This window comes from Pelobates fuscus, chromosome 3 (genome assembly GCF_036172605.1).
Source record: "Pelobates fuscus isolate aPelFus1 chromosome 3, aPelFus1.pri, whole genome shotgun sequence".
Lineage (NCBI taxonomy): Eukaryota > Metazoa > Chordata > Amphibia > Anura > Pelobatidae > Pelobates > Pelobates fuscus.
The window spans coordinates 398,716,339-398,731,044 of NC_086319.1; the positions used below are offsets into that span (position 1 = coordinate 398,716,339).

The 14,706-nt window shown below is 37.9% G+C and overlaps 8 non-coding genes across 8 annotated transcripts; all 8 read left to right on the top strand.

Annotated features, from left to right (window-relative positions):
* Positions 1–331: 331 nt before the first annotated feature.
* TRNAG-UCC (transfer RNA glycine (anticodon UCC)) lies at positions 332–403 on the top strand. The gene has a single exon. It is a non-coding gene; the product is annotated as a tRNA-Gly (tRNA).
* A 2,626-nt stretch (positions 404–3,029) lies between these two features.
* Positions 3,030–3,101, top strand: TRNAG-UCC (transfer RNA glycine (anticodon UCC)). The gene has a single exon. It is a non-coding gene; the product is annotated as a tRNA-Gly (tRNA).
* A 2,734-nt stretch (positions 3,102–5,835) lies between these two features.
* On the top strand, positions 5,836–5,907 carry TRNAG-UCC (transfer RNA glycine (anticodon UCC)). The gene has a single exon. It is a non-coding gene; the product is annotated as a tRNA-Gly (tRNA).
* Positions 5,908–8,112: 2,205 nt separating this feature from the next.
* On the top strand, positions 8,113–8,184 carry TRNAG-UCC (transfer RNA glycine (anticodon UCC)). The gene has a single exon. It is a non-coding gene; the product is annotated as a tRNA-Gly (tRNA).
* Positions 8,185–9,965: 1,781 nt separating this feature from the next.
* Positions 9,966–10,037, top strand: TRNAG-UCC (transfer RNA glycine (anticodon UCC)). The gene has a single exon. It is a non-coding gene; the product is annotated as a tRNA-Gly (tRNA).
* Positions 10,038–11,289: 1,252 nt separating this feature from the next.
* Positions 11,290–11,361, top strand: TRNAG-UCC (transfer RNA glycine (anticodon UCC)). The gene has a single exon. It is a non-coding gene; the product is annotated as a tRNA-Gly (tRNA).
* A 615-nt stretch (positions 11,362–11,976) lies between these two features.
* On the top strand, positions 11,977–12,048 carry TRNAG-UCC (transfer RNA glycine (anticodon UCC)). Its single transcript has one exon. It is a non-coding gene; the product is annotated as a tRNA-Gly (tRNA).
* A 1,410-nt stretch (positions 12,049–13,458) lies between these two features.
* On the top strand, positions 13,459–13,530 carry TRNAG-UCC (transfer RNA glycine (anticodon UCC)). Its single transcript has one exon. It is a non-coding gene; the product is annotated as a tRNA-Gly (tRNA).
* The last annotated feature ends 1,176 nt before the right edge of the window (positions 13,531–14,706 follow it).

Sequence of the window (14,706 nt, forward strand, 5' to 3'; positions counted from 1 at the left end):
CAGATATGAATGACTCTCGGAAATTGTCAATCACTTTGGGTTTTTTGTTTTTCAATTTTTTTTCTTGTACAATAATGGTCATTTTAAGCACGTCTCTCGAAAATCTGAACCGTATCAGTTTGGAAGAACCCAATTTTTGGGAAGTGCCCAAGTCAAGTTAAAATTTCTGCAATAGATTTTTTTTCATCTTATTCCAATAAACAGTGTGCTTGCAAAGTTTGAAACAGCAAAATGTGAACTTAGACTAGGCGAGCGTTCTTGAGAGATCAGGAAGCTTGTCTGAAAATGTGACCGTATGGCTCGTGGTGTCGGTAAAACCAAAACGCATCAAGCGTTGGTGGTATAGTGGTGAGCATAGCTGCCTTCCAAGCAGTTGACCCGGGTTCGATTCCCGGCCAGCGCAAAAAAATCTGATTTTACGACACTTTATTCAGCAAATTTTGCGTTCCTATTTAACATTTTCAACGACTGTTACTGCACTTGTTGCTGAATCAACAACATTTTGTGCTGGATCATGCTCTACATAGATCAGATATGAATGACTCTCGGAAATTGTCAATCACTTTGGGTTTTTTGTTTTTGAATTTTTTTTCTTGTACAATAATGGTCATTTTAAGCACGTCTCTCGAAAATCTGAACCGTATCAGTTTGGAAGAACCCAATTTTTGGGAAGTGCCCAAGTCAAGTTAAAATTTCTGCAATAGATTTTTTTTCATCTTATTCCAATAAACAGTGTGCTTGCAAAGTTTGAAACAGCGAAATGTGAACTTAGACTAGGCGAGCGTTCTTGAGAGATCAGGAAGCTTGTCTGAAAATGTGACCGTATGGCTCGTGGTGTCGGTAAAACTAAAACACATTAATAGATTTTTTTCATCTTATTCCAATAAACAGTGTGCTTGCAAAGTTTGAAACAGCAAAATGTGAACTTAGACTAGGCGAGCGTTCTTGAGAGATCAGGAAGCTTGTCTGAAAATGTGACCGTATGGCTCGTGGTGTCGGTAAAACCAAAACGCATCAAGCGTTGGTGGTATAGTGGTGAGCATAGCTGCCTTCCAAGCAGTTGACCCGAGTTCGATTCCCGGCAAACGCAAGAAAATCAGATTTTACGACACTTTATTCAGCAAATTTTGCGTTCCTATTTAACATTTTCAATGACTGTTACTGCACTTGTTGCTGAATCAACAACATTTTGTGCTGGATCATGCTCTACATAGATCAGATATGAATGACTCTCAGAAATTGTCAATCACTTTGGGTTTTTTGTTTTTGAATTTTTTTTCTTGTACAATAATGGTCATTTTAAGCACGTCTCTCGAAAATCTGAACCGTATCAGTTTGGAAGAACCCAATTTTTGGGAAGTGCCCAAGTCAAGTTAAAATTTCTGCAATAGATTTTTTTTCATCTTATTCCAATAAACAGTGTGCTTGCAAAGTTTGAAACAGCAAAATGTGAACTTAGACTAGGCGAGCGTTCTTGAGAGATCAGGAAGCTTGTCTGAAAATGTGACCGTATGGCTCGTGGTGTCGGTAAAACCAAAACGCATCAAGCGTTGGTGGTATAGTGGTGAGCATAGCTGCCTTCCAAGCATTTGACCCGGGTTCGATTCCCAGCCAACGCAAAAAAATCTGATTTTACGACTCTTTATTCAGTAAATTTTGCGTTCCTATTTAACATTTTCAACGACTGTTACTGCACTTGTTGCTGAATCAACAACATTTTGTGCTGGATCATGCTCTACATAGATCAGATATGAATGACTCTCGGAAATTGTCAATCACTTTGGGTTTTTTGTTTTTGAATTTTTTTTCTTGTACAATAATGGTCATTTTAAGCACGTCTCTCGAAAATCTGAACCGTATCAGTTTGGAAGAACCCAATTTTTGGGAAGTGCCCAAGTCAAGTTAAAATTTCTGCAATAGATTTTTTTTCATCTTATTCCAATAAACAGTGTGCTTGCAAAGTTTGAAACAGCAAAATGTGAACTTAGACTAGGCGAGCGTTCTTGAGAGATCAGGAAGCTTGTCTGAAAATGTGACCATATGGCTCGTGGTGTCGGTAAAACTAAAACGCATCAAGCGTTGGTGGTATAGTGGTGAGCATAGCTGCCTTCCAAGCAGTTGACCTGGGTTCGATTCCCGGCCAACGCAAGAAAATCTGATTTTACGACACTTTAGTCAGCAAATTTTGCGTTCCGATTTAACATTTTCAATGACTGTTACTGCACTTGTTGCTGAATCAACAACATTTTGTGCTGGATCATGCTCTACATAGATCAGATATGAATGACTCTCGGAAATTGTCAATCACTTTGGGTTTTTTGTTTTTGAATTTTTTTTCTTGTACAATAATGGTCATTTTAAGCACGTCTCTCGAAAATCTGAACCGTATCAGTTTGGAAGAACCCAATTTTTGGGCAGTGCCCAAGTCAAGTTAAAATTTCTGCAATAGATTTTTTTTCATCTTATTCCAATAAACAGTGTGCTTGCAAAGTTTGAAACAGCGAAATGTGAACTTAGACTGGATCATGCTCTACATAGATCAGATATGAATGACTCTCGGAAATTGTCAATCACTTTGGGTTTTTTGTTTTTGAATTTTTTTTCTTGTACAATAATGGTCATTTTAAGCACGTCTCTCGAAAATCTGAACCGTATCAGTTTGGAAGAACCCAATTTTTGGGAAGTGCCCAAGTCAAGTTAAAATTTCTGCAATAGATTTTTTTTCATCTTATTCCAATAAACAGTGTGCTTGCAAAGTTTGAAACAGCAAAATGTGAACTTAGACTAGGCGAGCGTTCTTGAGAGATCAGGAAGCTTGTCTGAAAATGTGACCGTATGGCTCGTGGTGTCGGTAAAACTAAAACACATCAATAGATTTTTTTCATCTTATTCCAATAAACAGTGTGCTTGCAAAGTTTGAAACAGCAAAATGTGAACTTAGACTAGGCGAGCGTTCTTGAGAGATCAGGAAGCTTGTCTGAAAATGTGACCGTATGGCTCGTGGTGTCGGTAAAACCAAAATGCATCAAGCGTTGGTGGTATAGTGGTGAGCATAGCTGCCTTCCAAGCAGTTGACCCGGGTTCGATTCCCGGCCAACGCAAGAAAATCTGATTTTACGACACTTTAGTCAGCAAATTTTGCGTTCCGATTTAACATTTTCAATGACTGTTACTGCACTTGTTGCTGAATCAACAACATTTTGTGCTGGATCATGCTCTACATAGATCAGATATGAATGACTCTCGGAAATTGTCAATCCCTTTGGGTTTTTTGTTTTTGAATTTTTTTTCTTGTACAATAATGGTCATTTTAAGCACGTCTCTCGAAAATCTGAACCGTATCAGTTTGGAAGAACCCAATTTTTGGGAAGTGCCCAAGTCAAGTTAAAATTTCTGCAATAGATTTTTTTTCATCTTATTCCAATAAACAGTGTGCTTGCAAAGTTTGAAACAGCGAAATGTGAACTTAGACTGGATCATGCTCTACATAGATCAGATATGAATGACTCTCGGAAATTGTCAATCACTTTGGGTTTTTTGTTTTTGAATTTTTTTTCTTGTACAATAATGGTCATTTTAAGCACGTCTCTCGAAAATCTGAACCGTATCAGTTTGGAAGAACCCAATTTTTGGGAAGTGCCCAAGTCAAGTTAAAATTTCTGCAATAGATTTTTTTTCATCTTATTCCAATAAACAGTGTGCTTGCAAAGTTTGAAACAGCAAAATGTGAACTTAGACTAGGCGAGCGTTCTTGAGAGATCAGGAAGCTTGTCTGAAAATGTGACCGTATGGCTCGTGGTGTCGGTAAAACCAAAACGCATCAAGCGTTGGTGGTATAGTTGTGAGCATAGCTGCCTTCCAAGCAGCTGACCCGGGTTCGATTCCCGGCCAACGCAAAAAAATCTGATTTTACGACACTTTATTCAGCAAATTTTGCGTTCCTATTTAACATTTTCAATGACTGTTACTGCACTTGTTGCTGAATCAACAACATTTTGTGCTGGATCATGCTCTACATAGATCATATATGAATGACTCTCGGAAATTGTCAATCACTTTGGGTTTTTTGTTTTTGAATTTTTTTTCTTGTACAATAATGGTCATTTTAAGCACGTCTCTCGAAAATCTGAACCGTATCAGTTTGGAAGAACCCAATTTTTGGGAAGTGCCCAAGTCAAGTTAAAATTTCTGCAATAGATTTTTTTTCATCTTATTCCAATAAACAGTGTGCTTGCAAAGTTTGAAACAGCAAAATGTGAACTTAGACTAGGCGAGCGTTCTTGAGAGATCAGGAAGCTTGTCTGAAAATGTGACCGTATGGCTCGTGGTGTCGGTAAAACCAAAACGCATCAAGCGTTGGTGGTATAGTGGTGAGCATAGCTGCCTTCCAAGCATTTGACCCGGGTTCGATTCCCAGCCAACGCAAAAAAATCTGATTTTACGACTCTTTATTCAGTAAATTTTGCGTTCCTATTTAACATTTTCAACGACTGTTACTGCACTTGTTGCTGAATCAACAACATTTTGTGCTGGATCATGCTCTACATAGATCAGATATGAATGACTCTCGGAAATTGTCAATCACTTTGGGTTTTTTGTTTTTGAATTTTTTTTCTTGTACAATAATGGTCATTTTAAGCACGTCTCTCGAAAATCTGAACCGTATCAGTTTGGAAGAACCCAATTTTTGGGAAGTGCCCAAGTCAAGTTAAAATTTCTGCAATAGATTTTTTTTCATCTTATTCCAATAAACAGTGTGCTTGCAAAGTTTGAAACAGCAAAATGTGAACTTAGACTAGGCGAGCGTTCTTGAGAGATCAGGAAGCTTGTCTGAAAATGTGACCATATGGCTCGTGGTGTCGGTAAAACTAAAACGCATCAAGCGTTGGTGGTATAGTGGTGAGCATAGCTGCCTTCCAAGCAGTTGACCTGGGTTCGATTCCCGGCCAACGCAAGAAAATCTGATTTTACGACACTTTAGTCAGCAAATTTTGCGTTCCGATTTAACATTTTCAATGACTGTTACTGCACTTGTTGCTGAATCAACAACATTTTGTGCTGGATCATGCTCTACATAGATCAGATATGAATGACTCTCGGAAATTGTCAATCACTTTGGGTTTTTTGTTTTTGAATTTTTTTTCTTGTACAATAATGGTCATTTTAAGCACGTCTCTCGAAAATCTGAACCGTATCAGTTTGGAAGAACCCAATTTTTGGGCAGTGCCCAAGTCAAGTTAAAATTTCTGCAATAGATTTTTTTTCATCTTATTCCAATAAACAGTGTGCTTGCAAAGTTTGAAACAGCGAAATGTGAACTTAGACTGGATCATGCTCTACATAGATCAGATATGAATGACTCTCGGAAATTGTCAATCACTTTGGGTTTTTTGTTTTTGAATTTTTTTTCTTGTACAATAATGGTCATTTTAAGCACGTCTCTCGAAAATCTGAACCGTATCAGTTTGGAAGAACCCAATTTTTGGGAAGTGCCCAAGTCAAGTTAAAATTTCTGCAATAGATTTTTTTTCATCTTATTCCAATAAACAGTGTGCTTGCAAAGTTTGAAACAGCAAAATGTGAACTTAGACTAGGCGAGCGTTCTTGAGAGATCAGGAAGCTTGTCTGAAAATGTGACCGTATGGCTCGTGGTGTCGGTAAAACTAAAACACATCAATAGATTTTTTTCATCTTATTCCAATAAACAGTGTGCTTGCAAAGTTTGAAACAGCAAAATGTGAACTTAGACTAGGCGAGCGTTCTTGAGAGATCAGGAAGCTTGTCTGAAAATGTGACCGTATGGCTCGTGGTGTCGGTAAAACCAAAATGCATCAAGCGTTGGTGGTATAGTGGTGAGCATAGCTGCCTTCCAAGCAGTTGACCCGGGTTCGATTCCCGGCCAACGCAAGAAAATCTGATTTTACGACACTTTAGTCAGCAAATTTTGCGTTCCGATTTAACATTTTCAATGACTGTTACTGCACTTGTTGCTGAATCAACAACATTTTGTGCTGGATCATGCTCTACATAGATCAGATATGAATGACTCTCGGAAATTGTCAATCCCTTTGGGTTTTTTGTTTTTGAATTTTTTTTCTTGTACAATAATGGTCATTTTAAGCACGTCTCTCGAAAATCTGAACCGTATCAGTTTGGAAGAACCCAATTTTTGGGAAGTGCCCAAGTCAAGTTAAAATTTCTGCAATAGATTTTTTTTCATCTTATTCCAATAAACAGTGTGCTTGCAAAGTTTGAAACAGCGAAATGTGAACTTAGACTGGATCATGCTCTACATAGATCAGATATGAATGACTCTCGGAAATTGTCAATCCCTTTGGGTTTTTTGTTTTTGAATTTTTTTTCTTGTACAATAATGGTCATTTTAAGCACGTCTCTCGAAAATCTGAACCGTATCAGTTTGGAAGAACCCAATTTTTGGGAAGTGCCCAAGTCAAGTTAAAATTTCTGCAATAGATTTTTTTTCATCTTATTCCAATAAACAGTGTGCTTGCAAAGTTTGAAACAGCAAAATGTGAACTTAGACTAGGCGAGCGTTCTTGAGAGATCAGGAAGCTTGTCTGAAAATGTGACCGTATGGCTCGTGGTGTCGGTAAAACCAAAACGCATCAAGCGTTGGTGGTATAGTTGTGAGCATAGCTGCCTTCCAAGCAGCTGACCCGGGTTCGATTCCCGGCCAACGCAAAAAAATCTGATTTTACGACACTTTATTCAGCAAATTTTGCGTTCCTATTTAACATTTTCAATGACTGTTACTGCACTTGTTGCTGAATCAACAACATTTTGTGCTGGATCATGCTCTACATAGATCAGATATGAATGACTCTCGGAAATTGTCAATCACTTTGGGTTTTTTGTTTTTGAATTTTTTTTCTTGTACAATAATGGTCATTTTAAGCACGTCTCTCGAAAATCTGAACCGTATCAGTTTGGAAGAACCCAATTTTTGGGAAGTGCCCAAGTCAAGTTAAAATTTCTGCAATAGATTTTTTTTCATCTTATTCCAATAAACAGTGTGCTTGCAAAGTTTGAAACAGCGAAATGTGAACTTAGACTGGATCATGCTCTACATAGATCAGATATGAATGACTCTCGGAAATTGTCAATCCCTTTGGGTTTTTTGTTTTTGAATTTTTTTTCTTGTACAATAATGGTCATTTTAAGCACGTCTCTTGAAAATCTGAACCGTATCAGTTTGGAAGAACCCAATTTTTGGGAAGTGCCCAAGTCAAGTTAAAATTTCTGCAATAGATTTTTTTTCATCTTATTCCAATAAACAGTGTGCTTGCAAAGTTTGAAACAGCAAAATGTGAACTTAGACTAGGCGAGCGTTCTTGAGAGATCAGGAAGCTTGTCTGAAAATGTGACCGTATGGCTCGTGGTGTCGGTAAAACCAAAACGCATCAAGCGTTGGTGGTATAGTTGTGAGCATAGCTGCCTTCCAAGCAGCTGACCCGGGTTCGATTCCCGGCCAACGCAAAAAAATCTGATTTTACGACACTTTATTCAGCAAATTTTGCGTTCCTATTTAACATTTTCAATGACTGTTACTGCACTTGTTGCTGAATCAACAACATTTTGTGCTGGATCATGCTCTACATAGATCAGATATGAATGACTCTCGGAAATTGTCAATCACTTTGGGTTTTTTGTTTTTGAATTTTTTTTCTTGTACAATAATGGTCATTTTAAGCACGTCTCTCGAAAATCTGAACCGTATCAGTTTGGAAGAACCCAATTTTTGGGAAGTGCCCAAGTCAAGTTAAAATTTCTGCAATAGATTTTTTTTCATCTTATTCCAATAAACAGTGTGCTTGCAAAGTTTGAAACAGCAAAATGTGAACTTAGACTAGGCGAGCGTTCTTGAGAGATCAGGAAGCTTGTCTGAAAATGTGACCGTATGGCTCGTGGTGTCGGTAAAACTAAAACACATCAATAGATTTTTTTCATCTTATTCCAATAAACAGTGTGCTTGCAAAGTTTGAAACAGCAAAATGTGAACTTAGACTAGGCGAGCGTTCTTGAGAGATCAGGAAGCTTGTCTGAAAATGTGACCGTATGGCTCGTGGTGTCGGTAAAACCAAAATGCATCAAGCGTTGGTGGTATAGTGGTGAGCATAGCTGCCTTCCAAGCAGTTGACCCGGGTTCGATTCCCGGCCAACGCAAGAAAATCTGATTTTACGACACTTTAGTCAGCAAATTTTGCGTTCCGATTTAACATTTTCAATGACTGTTACTGCACTTGTTGCTGAATCAACAACATTTTGTGCTGGATCATGCTCTACATAGATCAGATATGAATGACTCTCGGAAATTGTCAATCCCTTTGGGTTTTTTGTTTTTGAATTTTTTTTCTTGTACAATAATGGTCATTTTAAGCACGTCTCTCGAAAATCTGAACCGTATCAGTTTGGAAGAACCCAATTTTTGGGAAGTGCCCAAGTCAAGTTAAAATTTCTGCAATAGATTTTTTTTCATCTTATTCCAATAAACAGTGTGCTTGCAAAGTTTGAAACAGCGAAATGTGAACTTAGACTGGATCATGCTCTACATAGATCAGATATGAATGACTCTCGGAAATTGTCAATCACTTTGGGTTTTTTGTTTTTGAATTTTTTTTCTTGTACAATAATGGTCATTTTAAGCACGTCTCTCGAAAATCTGAACCGTATCAGTTTGGAAGAACCCAATTTTTGGGAAGTGCCCAAGTCAAGTTAAAATTTCTGCAATAGATTTTTTTTCATCTTATTCCAATAAACAGTGTGCTTGCAAAGTTTGAAACAGCAAAATGTGAACTTAGACTAGGCGAGCGTTCTTGAGAGATCAGGAAGCTTGTCTGAAAATGTGACCGTATGGCTCGTGGTGTCGGTAAAACCAAAACGCATCAAGCGTTGGTGGTATAGTTGTGAGCATAGCTGCCTTCCAAGCAGCTGACCCGGGTTCGATTCCCGGCCAACGCAAAAAAATCTGATTTTACGACACTTTATTCAGCAAATTTTGCGTTCCTATTTAACATTTTCAATGACTGTTACTGCACTTGTTGCTGAATCAACAACATTTTGTGCTGGATCATGCTCTACATAGATCAGATATGAATGACTCTCGGAAATTGTCAATCACTTTGGGTTTTTTGTTTTTGAATTTTTTTTCTTGTACAATAATGGTCATTTTAAGCACGTCTCTCGAAAATCTGAACCGTATCAGTTTGGAAGAACCCAATTTTTGGGAAGTGCCCAAGTCAAGTTAAAATTTCTGCAATAGATTTTTTTTCATCTTATTCCAATAAACAGTGTGCTTGCAAAGTTTGAAACAGCAAAATGTGAACTTAGACTAGGCGAGCGTTCTTGAGAGATCAGGAAGCTTGTCTGAAAATGTGACAATATGGCTCGTGGTGTCGGTAAAACCAAAACACATCAAGTGTTGGTGGTATAGTGGTGAGCATAGCTGCCTTCCAAGCAGTTGACCCGGGTTCGATTCCCGGCCAACGCAAAAAAATCTGATTTTACGACACTTTATTCAGCAAATTTTGCGTTCCTATTTAACATTTTCAACGATTGTTACTGCACTTGTTGCTGAATCAACAACATTTTGTGCTGGATCATGCTCTACATAGATCAGATATGAATGACTCTCGGAAATTGTCAATCACTTTGGGTTTTTTGTTTTTGAATTTTTTTTCTTGTACAATAATGGTCATTTTAAGCACGTCTCTCGAAAATCTGAACCGTATCAGTTTGGAAGAACCCAATTTTTGGGAAGTGCCCAAGTCAAGTTAAAATTTCTGCAATAGATTTTTTTTCATCTTATTCCAATAAACAGTGTGCTTGCAAAGTTTGAAACAGCAAAATGTGAACTTAGACTAGGCGAGCGTTCTTGAGAGATCAGGAAGCTTGTCTGAAAATGTGACCGTATGGCTCGTGGTGTCGGTAAAACCAAAACACATCAAGCGTTGGTGGTATAGTGGTGAGCATAGCTGCCTTCCAAGCAGTTGACCCGGGTTCGATTCCCGGCCAACGCAAAAAAATCTGATTTTACGACACTTTATTCAGCAAATTTTGCGTTCCTATTTAACATTTTCAACGATTGTTACTGCACTTGTTGCTGAATCAACAACATTTTGTGCTGGATCATGCTCTACATAGATCAGATATGAATGACTCTCGGAAATTGTCAATCACTTTGGGTTTTTTGTTTTTGAATTTTTTTTCTTGTACAATAATGGTCATTTTAAGCACGTCTCTCGAAAATCTGAACCGTATCAGTTTGGAAGAACCCAATTTTTGGGAAGTGCCCAAGTCAAGTTAAAATTTCTGCAATAGATTTTTTTTCATCTTATTCCAATAAACAGTGTGCTTGCAAAGTTTGAAACAGCAAAATGTGAACTTAGACTAGGCGAGCGTTCTTGAGAGATCAGGAAGCTTGTCTGAAAATGTGACCATATGGCTCGTGGTGTCGGTAAAACCAAAACGCATCAAGAGATGGTGGTATAGTGGTGAGCATAGCTGCCTTCCAAGCAGTTGACCTGGGTTCGATTCCCGGCCAACGCAAGAAAATCTGATTTTACGACACTTTAGTCAGCAAATTTTGCGTTCCGATTTAACATTTTCAATGACTGTTACTGCACTTGTTGCTGAATCAACAACATTTTGTGCTGGATCATGCTCTACATAGATCAGATATGAATGACTCTCGGAAATTGTCAATCACTTTGGGTTTTTTGTTTTTGAATTTTTTTTCTTGTACAATAATGGTCATTTTAAGCACGTCTCTCGAAAATCTGAACCGTATCAGTTTGGAAGAACCCAATTTTTGGGAAGTGCCCAAGTCAAGTTAAAATTTCTGCAATAGATTTTTTTTCATCTTATTCCAATAAACAGTGTGCTTGCAAAGTTTGAAACAGCGAAATGTGAACTTAGACTGGATCATGCTCTACATAGATCAGATATGAATGACTCTCGGAAATTGTCAATCACTTTGGGTTTTTTGTTTTTGAATTTTTTTTCTTGTACAATAATGGTCATTTTAAGCACGTCTCTCGAAAATCTGAACCGTATCAGTTTGGAAGAACCCAATTTTTGGGAAGTGCCCAAGTCAAGTTAAAATTTCTGCAATAGATTTTTTTTCATCTTATTCCAATAAACAGTGTGCTTGCAAAGTTTGAAACAGCAAAATGTGAACTTAGACTAGGCGAGCGTTCTTGAGAGATCAGGAAGCTTGTCTGAAAATGTGACCGTATGGCTCGTGGTGTCGGTAAAACCAAAACGCATCAAGCGTTGGTGGTATAGTGGTGAGCATAGCTGCCTTCCAAGCAGTTGACCCGGGTTCGATTCCCGGCCAACGCAAAAAAATCTGATTTTACGACACTTTATTCAGCAAATTTTGCGTTCCTATTTAACATTTTCAACGACTGTTACTGCACTTGTTGCTGAATCAACAACATTTTGTGCTGGATCATGCTCTACATAGATCAGATATGAATGACTCTCGGAAATTGTCAATCACTTTGGGTTTTTTGTTTTTGAATTTTTTTTCTTGTACAATAATGGTCATTTTAAGCACGTCTCTCGAAAATCTGAACCGTATCAGTTTGGAAGAACCCAATTTTTGGGAAGTGCCCAAGTCAAGTTAAAATTTCTGCAATAGATTTTTTTTCATCTTATTCCAATAAACAGTGTGCTTGCAAAGTTTGAAACAGCGAAATGTGAACTTAGACTAGGCGAGCGTTCTTGAGAGATCAGGAAGCTTGTCTGAAAATGTGACCGTATGGCTCGTGGTGTCGGTAAAACTAAAACACATTAATAGATTTTTTTCATCTTATTCCAATAAACAGTGTGCTTGCAAAGTTTGAAACAGCAAAATGTGAACTTAGACTAGGCGAGCGTTCTTGAGAGATCAGGAAGCTTGTCTGAAAATGTGACCGTATGGCTCGTGGTGTCGGTAAAACCAAAACGCATCAAGCGTTGGTGGTATAGTGGTGAGCATAGCTGCCTTCCAAGCAGTTGACCCGGGTTCGATTCCCGGCCAACGCAAAAAAATCTGATTTTACGACACTTTATTCAGCAAATTTTGCGTTCCTATTTAACATTTTCAACGACTGTTACTGCACTTGTTGCTGAATCAACAACATTTTGTGCTGGATCATGCTCTACATAGATCAGATATGAATGACTCTCGGAAATTGTCAATCACTTTGGGTTTTTTGTTTTTGAATTTTTTTTCTTGTACAATAATGGTCATTTTAAGCACGTCTCTCGAAAATCTGAACCGTATCAGTTTGGAAGAACCCAATTTTTGGGAAGTGCCCAAGTCAAGTTAAAATTTCTGCAATAGATTTTTTTTCATCTTATTCCAATAAACAGTGTGCTTGCAAAGTTTGAAACAGCAAAATGTGAACTTAGACTAGGCGAGCGTTCTTGAGAGATCAGGAAGCTTGTCTGAAAATGTGACCATATGGCTCGTGGTGTCGGTAAAACCAAAACGCATCAAGCGTTGGTGGTATAGTGGTGAGCATAGCTGCCTTCCAAGCAGTTGACCTGGGTTCGATTCCCGGCCAACGCAAGAAAATCTGATTTTACGACACTTTAGTCAGCAAATTTTGCGTTCCGATTTAACATTTTCAATGACTGTTACTGCACTTGTTGCTGAATCAACAACATTTTGTGCTGGATCATGCTCTACATAGATCAGATATGAATGACTCTCGGAAATTGTCAATCACTTTGGGTTTTTTGTTTTTGAATTTTTTTTCTTGTACAATAATGGTCATTTTAAGCACGTCTCTCGAAAATCTGAACCGTATCAGTTTGGAAGAACCCAATTTTTGGGCAGTGCCCAAGTCAAGTTAAAATTTCTGCAATAGATTTTTTTTCATCTTATTCCAATAAACAGTGTGCTTGCAAAGTTTGAAACAGCGAAATGTGAACTTAGACTGGATCATGCTCTACATAGATCAGATATGAATGACTCTCGGAAATTGTCAATCACTTTGGGTTTTTTGTTTTTGAATTTTTTTTCTTGTACAATAATGGTCATTTTAAGCACGTCTCTCGAAAATCTGAACCGTATCAGTTTGGAAGAACCCAATTTTTGGGAAGTGCCCAAGTCAAGTTAAAATTTCTGCAATAGATTTTTTTTCATCTTATTCCAATAAACAGTGTGCTTGCAAAGTTTGAAACAGCAAAATGTGAACTTAGACTAGGCGAGCGTTCTTGAGAGATCAGGAAGCTTGTCTGAAAATGTGACCGTATGGCTCGTGGTGTCGGTAAAACTAAAACACATCAATAGATTTTTTTCATCTTATTCCAATAAACAGTGTGCTTGCAAAGTTTGAAACAGCAAAATGTGAACTTAGACTAGGCGAGCGTTCTTGAGAGATCAGGAAGCTTGTCTGAAAATGTGACCGTATGGCTCGTGGTGTCGGTAAAACCAAAATGCATCAAGCGTTGGTGGTATAGTGGTGAGCATAGCTGCCTTCCAAGCAGTTGACCCGGGTTCGATTCCCGGCCAACGCAAGAAAATCTGATTTTACGACACTTTAGTCAGCAAATTTTGCGTTCCGATTTAACATTTTCAATGACTGTTACTGCACTTGTTGCTGAATCAACAAAATTTTGTGCTGGATCATGCTCTACATAGATCAGATATGAATGACTCTCGGAAATTGTCAATCACTTTGGGTTTTTTGTTTTTGAATTTTTTTTCTTGTACAATAATGGTCATTTTAAGCACGTCTCTCGAAAATCTGAACCGTATCAGTTTGGAAGAACCCAATTTTTGGGAAGTGCCCAAGTCAAGTTAAAATTTCTGCAATAGATTTTTTTTCATCTTATTCCAATAAACAGTGTGCTTGCAAAGTTTGAAACAGCAAAATGTGAACTTAGACTAGGCGAGCGTTCTTGAGAGATCAGGAAGCTTGTCTGAAAATGTGACCGTATGGCTCGTGGTGTCGGTAAAACCAAAACGCATCAAGCGTTGGTGGTATAGTTGTGAGCATAGCTGCCTTCCAAGCAGCTGACCCGGGTTCGATTCCCGGCCAACGCAAAAAAATCTGATTTTACGACACTTTATTCAGCAAATTTTGCGTTCCTATTTAACATTTTCAATGACTGTTACTGCACTTGTTGCTGAATCAACAACATTTTGTGCTGGATCATGCTCTACATAGATCAGATATGAATGACTCTCGGAAATTGTCAATCACTTTGGGTTTTTTGTTTTTGAATTTTTTTTCTTGTACAATAATGGTCATTTTAAGCACGTCTCTCGAAAATCTGAACCGTATCAGTTTGGAAGAACCCAATTTTTGGGAAGTGCCCAAGTCAAGTTAAAATTTCTGCAATAGATTTTTTTTCATCTTATTCCAATAAACAGTGTGCTTGCAAAGTTTGAAACAGCGAAATGTGAACTTAGACTGGATCATGCTCTACATAGATCAGATATGAATGACTCTCGGAAATTGTCAATCACTTTGGGTTTTTTGTTTTTGAATTTTTTTTCTTGTACAATAATGGTCATTTTAAGCACGTCTCTCGAAAATCTGAACCGTATCAGTTTGGAAGAACCCAATTTTTGGGAAGTGCCCAAGTCAAGTTAAAATTTCTGCAATAGATTTTTTTTCATCTTATTCCAATAAACAGTGTGCTTGCAAAGTTTGAAACAGCAAAATGTGAACTTAGACTAGGCGAGCG